At 39.4% G+C, this 8,226-nt stretch overlaps 1 protein-coding gene across 4 annotated transcripts in view; it reads right to left on the reverse strand.

The window, feature by feature from the left end:
- Positions 1-8,226, reverse strand: part of EXOC4 (exocyst complex component 4) — a 726,477-nt gene that overhangs the window by 247,853 nt on the left and 470,398 nt on the right. The window lies entirely within an intron of this gene.

Genomic DNA, 8,226 nt, shown 5'->3' on the forward strand with positions numbered 1-8,226 from the left:
GGTTATCTCCAGCCAGCTGGTCTTGGCAGCCTTGACAGCAACGGGGACTTAAAGATGCCATGATATCATGGACGCTCCAAGTCTCCTTACCACTGGGAAGGGACCAAGGGACCAAGGAAGTTTTCAAGGAATCCAATGGCTCACATCCATAGTAGAGGATATGAGCTGCAGAAGGTTCTTTCAAAGTCATTTATTGAACACTATGAACCATATGAATTACTAATACACTTTATTACTAACCCTCATCATACTCCCATGAGATACACATCCTTATTTTAAAGATGAGGCACAGATGTACAGAACTTGTCGAATGTCATTAGGCAAATAAAAATGGTGCAGTTGTGCTTCCAACCCTAGTCTGTCCTGGTACTTGGGTCTTTCCACTCTGTCACCTTGCCTTCCAATGGCTTCAGCCAGTGACCAGGGTCGATCAACCAATATGCAGCCTTGAAACCAGAAGTCAGGTCTGTGGAGACTTGTCTTTCCGTATATGCCGCAAAACATTGCCAACCTTTGATGTCACGCCCCTTTCCCTCCACGTACAGTATAATTGTAGTTTGGTACCCAGGTAGTGGCAACATTTAATATAAGGGTAGTCATTCCTGGTATTCATTCAACCAGGTTTTATCTACAAAAAAAAAAAAAAAAGTGTTTCAGGGGACCCATTAAAAGTGTGATTTGCCCCAGGCTCCACCTCTGCTATGAATGATGCTGTGAAGAAGGTTCCCATGTTGAGATCATTTTTCTGCCCTGATTCGAGACTTATCCTTTGACAGCTTTCAGCCTGCCTGATCTGAGTCTCATCTGTTCAAGTAGATTATTGCAAAGGAGACTCCTTGCCTAGTGAGATCAACATGCAGGGAGCATCAGATAATTTCTAATTGAATTTTGCATCACTTTGATTAATGTTAATGCCCTCAAGGCCCCAAGGATGGGTGCATTTGTGTGATTTGAAATAATCCAACAGTTTTATAAAACTAAGAAGGGATATTTGTTTATTTGTAAGCCCAGAGGCCCAGGTATCTAACTAGTTTGTAGCCCAGAATGATTGCATGCCCTCAGAGGTTACATTTATTTTAGTAAACCTAGATATGTATAAATATAACATTTCCTAATGCAGCATTTTGACAAATGACTAGCAGTGTTTGCACTGATGATTTCCTCTGAGCTAAAGAAGTTAACATGTTTTCTACAAAGGCTTAAAAGACACTGAACAGAGGCAATATTGCAACCCTTGGAAGCATCTTGATACTGACCCAACTTGGTTGTATTCATCCCCAAAGCCATATCAGTAAAAGATGCATACACATTAGGATTACAAAGGAATGATTTTTTTTTTAAATTAGAAGCTGTAAGGGAATGATTAAAATTAGAAGAGGTGGATTCCAACACAACAAAAGCTTTTTTTTACATTGTCACTCCTTAAGTGGCATGTCTGGAAGAGTATTATTTGTGTTTTATAGCTGGTCGAACTAAAAATAAGTTAGACATCTTGCCCAAAGGCATAATAGCTGTGAAGCAGTCCAGAACACAATTGGGAGTTGAGGTCCTGAGCCCCCCTACTTCTCCACTGATCACAGTGAGTTACTGCGGAGCCCCGTATGGGAAACTCACAAAGGCGCAGATGGCCGAACGCCAAGGCAAATTCTCTGGAGACATACCAAGCTCTCCCACATGCTTCAGGTACAGGGGTGGCTGGGCTTCAATGATCTGGAAAACCCCACACACTGGTTTTAGAATCAACAGATTTTCAGAATTAGAAAGGGTCTGTGCATTCACTGATATTCCAATTCCTGAATTTTTCAGATGAAGAAACAAACCCAGAAGAATTAAGGTAGTGAAGGAAACACAACTAGTAAGTAGAAGAGCCAGGTCCCAAAACTTGGGTCTACCCATTCCTAACTCACTGCTCTGTTATCACCACTGCCGTGTGTACAAACCATCTTCAGACTTCAGAACTGACAGAAAGCCAATTTATGTTTCTAGTGAATCCAGGAACCCCAAGAAGTCTAGTTTAATCGAGTTTAATGACCTCTGTAGGCTACCGACAAATGAACCAGATAATCTACAACAGCTTTCTCCACAGACTGTTCTGAATTTCACATTTCGAGAGGTCTTGTTGTTGCTGTTGCTTTTTTCTTTTTAATTTTTTTTTTTTAAGATTTTATTTACTTATTTGACAGACAGAGATCACAAGTGGGCAGAGAGGCAGGCAGAGAGAGAGGAAGAAGCAGGCTCCCCACTGAGCAGAGAGCCTGAGGTGGGGTTCAATCCCAGGACCCTGGGATCATGACCTGAGCTGAAGGCAGAGGCTTTAACCCACTGAGCCACCCAGGCGCCCTTGTTGTTTGCTTCCTGAGACTCTCTATTTCCCTTATACAGGAAGACATATTATCTAGTAGTTGTCATTTTCTCTTGAACCAAAGTGTTGGAAGGAACATAGGCAGAATGTTCCATTCTCGTCAGCGTTGCTGACGCAATGGCCAGTGTCTCATTCTCCCAAAGACTAATTAAAAACACCATCTGCTCAGTTTTGTGATGTCATAGGTGGAATCACCACGAAGTAGGCCTATTATAATCAGAGCACCTTCTAGAAGATCAAGTAATCACTTGGCATTTTAGGAGGCAAAATTTAATAATTCGTAGTTTTAAAAATACCAACATGCTAACAGGGACTCTGGCCGCCACAGATGTTCTCCATTAGTTCTCCCTTTAAGAGAACATGCTGTGGGGAGCAAAGGTGCTTGCCAGCCTAGAAGCATCACACCTTTGAATTTCTTCAGTGGTCACGCCAGGCCACAGACAGAGCAGGGCAGGCACACTTAAACTGCGCCACTGCAGCCCAATGTGGGATTCCTTATGATGCTCCTATGCTCCAAAATGGTGGTGGTGGGGGGGGAGACATTGCTCCTTGAGAATTATTCGCAATAATTCTGGTAGACTCCCGGTAAGTCTGGGAGTTGCTAAGTCCAAGCAAGACATTATCTCTATTAACATAAAAGGGCAGTTTAAAAATATATATGCATGGGAAGAAACCTGTTAAATGACAAGCTCGCAAAACCAGTTTTTGAGCTCCCCAACCCATCACGTCTCTGAGGCTGCTAATACCATGAATGCTTCCCTTTTCCACGTTGACACAGTGCAGCAATTATAGGAAGGAGAAATTATTTCAAATATGAAGAAAATTAAGGATTTGGGGGGGAAGGTCGTTAACTTTGAATGTTAAGGCCATTAGGGTACTGCTTGATGGCTAGAAGTAAAAACATCGCTATTTGTAAAAAAACCATCAGTGACCATCAGTTCTGTGCTAATATCACTTCTTAGAAAAAAGCCAACCCCTTCAGCGTCCAATGCTTACTCTTCCAACCTACCAGAACACACTGCTCTGCTCCCCAGTAAATCAGGATAAGTCCTCTGATCTGGACAACAAGAAATCACTATCTGAAATTTCTCCAATGATCCAAAGGCCCACTGAGTTCTGAAGCACTCCAAGGAAGAGAGTTGCTAGGTTATTTGTTCCTTCTCTTTACCCCTCACTCTTTGCTTTTTATAGTACCATAAATCCATGCTTCTCATCTAGCAATACAGCAAAAATAAGAGTTAGTAGTATTGAGAAAGCCATTAAAAAAACCCCCTCATTTTTATAGACAGGGAAATAAAATGCAGAGTATTTAAACCTTTCACTTATACAATGAAGATGGCAAGTAGATATAAATTTTACAGTATTTAAAAGCAAAACCTTGTGGCCTACCCAAACAAAATTACCTTTCTAATACAACTTTGCAAAGGAAATTTCAACTCCAAAGGTAATTTTGCCTTCAAGGTACTTACTGATATATGAATTACATTCACAAAGATATATCAATAAAATTTGTTTGATAGCTTCATCATCTCTCCATTATCTCAAATCTTCTAAGGCAGCAGGAAAAATCACAAGGATGTTGGAATTGCCTATTTGAAGATACAGAGGAGGCCAAATCCTATCATACCTATTACAGAATAGAGCTTGACCATGAAATCTTAATTAACACCGTAACAATTTACTTAAAAGTCTCTGACGCAGCCCATGTGAGGCGAAATCAGAAAGGAAATGCCGTTAGCATTTTAGAAGAATTAAATTGAAAGAAAAAAAAAAGACACGGCAGAGGCCACATTACAGACTAATAAAGGATTCAATAAGGCAATTATTGCTTGGATATTGTTTCTGCTATGTGTCAGAATGAAAGGGAAACAGCTCTGAAACTTTGGAGAGATTATAACTTTCCAAATGAATAATGGTGGGAAGACAGTAAGTGGTCCACCACCTTCCGACCTTCTCCATACTCTAAAAATAGTGGAGAAGTCTTAGATGAGATAAGATCTCAAACCAAGTACTTTTTAAAGTCAGTAAGGGAATCATGAGGAACTTGGTTTCCATTTTTTTTTTCTCATTAATTTCTCCCTTGAATCAGAAAGAGATACAACAGGATCAAAGGCAACTTGGGTGAAAACTCTTACTCTCCACATTTTGGACCTTTCCTTTGTCTTAATCACAGTATAGTACCAGGAAGAATGCCTACAATTCTCATCAATCAATTACACTTTGATAAGGTACTTTTTTTTTTTTTGAATGAAGGATAAAGTAAAGGGTAATGTTAGTAAATACGTAGGCTGCGAATAGCACAGAGGTCTGGGAGAGATATAGCTCCAGGGAGAACAGAAAATCACTTGGTTAAGGTATGGCGCCAAGATAATCTTCATAATGAATCAAGATATAAGAAGGTGTAACATATGATAGTGCTAGTTATATGTTAGAGACCATCTAAGAACTCTGTATATATTAACAGGCTTAATCCTTAATGACAATCCTTTAAAGGAGGTATTGTTATTGTCATCTCCCTATACCAGAAGAGGAAACTAAAAATAGGTTTAGTGACTTTCTCAAGGTCACACAACTAAAAAATGACTAGGCAGGATGTGAACCTAGACAGGATGGTTTTAAAAGTCTGCATTCTCACCAACGTGCCAATCTCTCTCTCTCGCCTATACTACTCATCTGCTTTTTACTATAATTCCACATCAGGCCATCCCTGGTTCTATCAAAAATCATAATACTGCCTTGTTCATTAGAATGACATTCACCAAGAACATGAAAGCATTTGTCAGCTTTAGGGTGGCAACTTCTCACAAGAGCCTCTCACAAGAGCCAGAAGTATTTTTACTATATTCTGTGCTCCAAAAAGAGATCCTCAGTTATATGACTCAGACCTAAATATACAATCCAGTAATGAGGTTCCCTGATAATATCTTCTGAAGATATAGCTATGAAAGCGAAGTTAATTGACAAAAAAAACTATATATGTATTCTCAAGAGAACAAGCAGAGGCCTCGAATAAAGAACAAAGTGTACGCGGTTTTTAATCTCAGTAGAAATTCTGATAAATACTATGTTCAAAGAATTCTCCTTGATGAGGAACAAGAATCATTAAAGATCCTAGCAAAAATATTTTAACTCTATAATTTTAGCAGACTAAATGTAAGGAAATCAATAGCAAAAGATAATTATAAAATAATGTCTCAAAATATAAAGTAAGTAATTTTCTTGACCCTCAAGTGGTCCTATATTGACAACAAAATTAAAGCTTTTGCTCTTTTTTGTTTTCACTGTAGTTCCTTTCCAGAAGGCTAAAAAGGTCCTAGTTATAAGACAACTTTGTCTCATATTTTTAATAAGGTAGTGAACTACACGTAAGTATTCTTACATACAAAGCAGTGAAGAGGACACTAGTAAAGAAGGGAACACGTTTGTGGCAATAAAGAAACTTTAACAGGCAATAAAGGAATAGAGAACTTTGTTAAGAACACCCATCCGAAGACCCAAAGCAGTAGGCTTCCGAACTCAATCCAAATTATCTGGCATACGAATAGGTTTACTCTGAGCCAAATGTTAGCTCTTGAACATCTGATAACTCTTAAAAAATAAAATGATGATTTAAGAGGATACAAATCAAATATGACTCATATCTGTCATAATTTATACATGATCTTAAAAATGAGAGATAAGAACAAATGAATCCCGTCCACATTCGCAATGGAACTCAACTCCTCATTCATACTTTGCAGCCCTTCATTCACAAAGGGGTCAATTAGCCTTCTTTGGTCGTCCCTTTTTCCACACAGACCTTGGGCGTAGGGGTACACATGCCTAAACGTCTGCAATGAGAGACAAGATGTTCAGTTAACATCTGAGGGATGCCGGAATAAATTAATAGAAGACTGAAGCTAAGGTACAAACCATGGCAGTGCAGCCAGCATTTGGAGAAGGAGAAGAGAAGCCTGTAAGATGAATACCACACCGCTCTTTATTGAGCAACAAAATAAAGACACCACCATTTATATTCCTTGTACCAGAGGGTGAAGTGAGAAAACAGACTGTACAATCAGTAAAGAGTGAACAAAAGAAACTGAAAAACTCAACTTCCTCAGTTTTTGAGGAGTTTTGAGAAAAACTCCTGAGTTTTGAGAAAAACTCAACTACCTCTTCCTTAAAATCATACTTGCAGTCTGAAGTGTCCACTTCTTTGATCTTTCTAGTCTGGCCAGAATTAGATCTCTAACTTTATTTTGCCTTATTTCTTTAAGAGTGCTCTTTAAGGAAAAAACCAAAATTTTTATATTTTGACAGAGGATGCGAGCATGCATGTGGGTACAGAAGGAGAGGGGCAGAGGGAGAGGGCAGAGATCGCAAGCAGACTCTGCACTGAGCGTGGAACCCCATGTGGGGCTCGATCTCACAAGCCTGAGATCATGATCTGAACTGAAATCAAGAGTTGCACACTCAACCAACTGAGCCACCCAGGCACCCCCCCCCAAGAGTGTTTTTTATCCACAGAATATCTATAAATATCTAAAAAAAAACTAAGCCCACCAAGACTGTAATAAGGAAAAGACGTATTTCCTTCAAGAGAACTGATGATGCGATTTTCTTCCAGCATTAAGTCCAATTTTGGACTTCCTAGGAATCCTTTTCTGAAGTGTCAGGAATGCCAAAGTTGAGTTGCTCTTTTATGGACATGAGAACATCCTAAATGGTCTACAGCCATGACTTAGAGCCATGAGGGCACCATATAATAAACCTACTATCTCCGATGTATACGGACTTAGGATACGCAACAGAAAAATAAATGAATAAGTTGGGGGAATTATGGGTGTCTCACAGGAGACATGGACAGGGAAAAAGATCTCATATTTTCCTGGATATTTTGATGTCTTCACTGTGTCTCAGTTTTCTCTATTGTATCAGACCCACAGAAAAGTAGAAGGAGAGTATGTCCCAGAGAACATTAGTGTGGCTATGCATATATTCTTCCAGATGCATCTGTTGTATGTTTGACAGAGAAAATTCATCTTCCTGTAAAAATTTACTAAAAATGATAAAGCAAGGCAAGAGTGCAAGGACAGTGCTACACTGTGTACACAGATTAAGAAAGCCACGTGTTTGTACATGACACTGTGGGTCAGTCCACTTGACTACATTACTGAATGGCCGAACAAGTGGCCTGAGGTTATTTTGCCATGATGTGGGCTAAGAATGATCGATGTACACTTCTTCCAATTTACTTGAAAGATTCACACATCGAGGCTGTACATTTCATCCAAACTGATTTCTATTCCTTTTCCCCAAAGGGAAGGCATATTGCAGATTAAAGAGACGAAGAAACCCTGCTAGGTCACACTACACAGTAAGGAGTTGAGAAGAAAAATGGAATTCCTCACTTCTGACATGACAAACTGAGGGAAATAAACCATGTAAAAGACTATCTTTTTCAAAAATTGCCACAATTATGATTCTGAAGAGTTAAATCCTCCTAAAACCAACAGACCTAGAGCTCTGACATAAAGGCAATCCTCTACCTTCTTCCATGTGTCTGAGTCACTGCTGGAGGTAACAAACTTTGGTCAGGTTAGCCCCATTTTCATCATTATCCATTATTTACTCAATTCATGGGGAGGGACAAGTTGAGTGGAGGATTAGAATCTTCAGGGAAAAATATCACAAACTTGACATTGTGAGTTATCATAAGCCTCAGTGATTTTTTTCTTTTTAAAGATTTTATTTATTTATTTATTTATCTATCTATCTATCTATCTATCTGGGAGAGACTGAGTGAGAGAGACAGAGTGAGCATGAACCAGGGAAGAGGCAAGGGAAAGAAGCAGCAGACTCCCCGCTAAGCAGGGAGCCTG

Source organism: Lontra canadensis, unplaced genomic scaffold (genome assembly GCF_010015895.1).
Source record: "Lontra canadensis isolate GAN:19392208 unplaced genomic scaffold, GSC_riverotter_1.0 scaffold2, whole genome shotgun sequence".
Taxonomy (NCBI): domain Eukaryota; kingdom Metazoa; phylum Chordata; class Mammalia; order Carnivora; family Mustelidae; genus Lontra; species Lontra canadensis.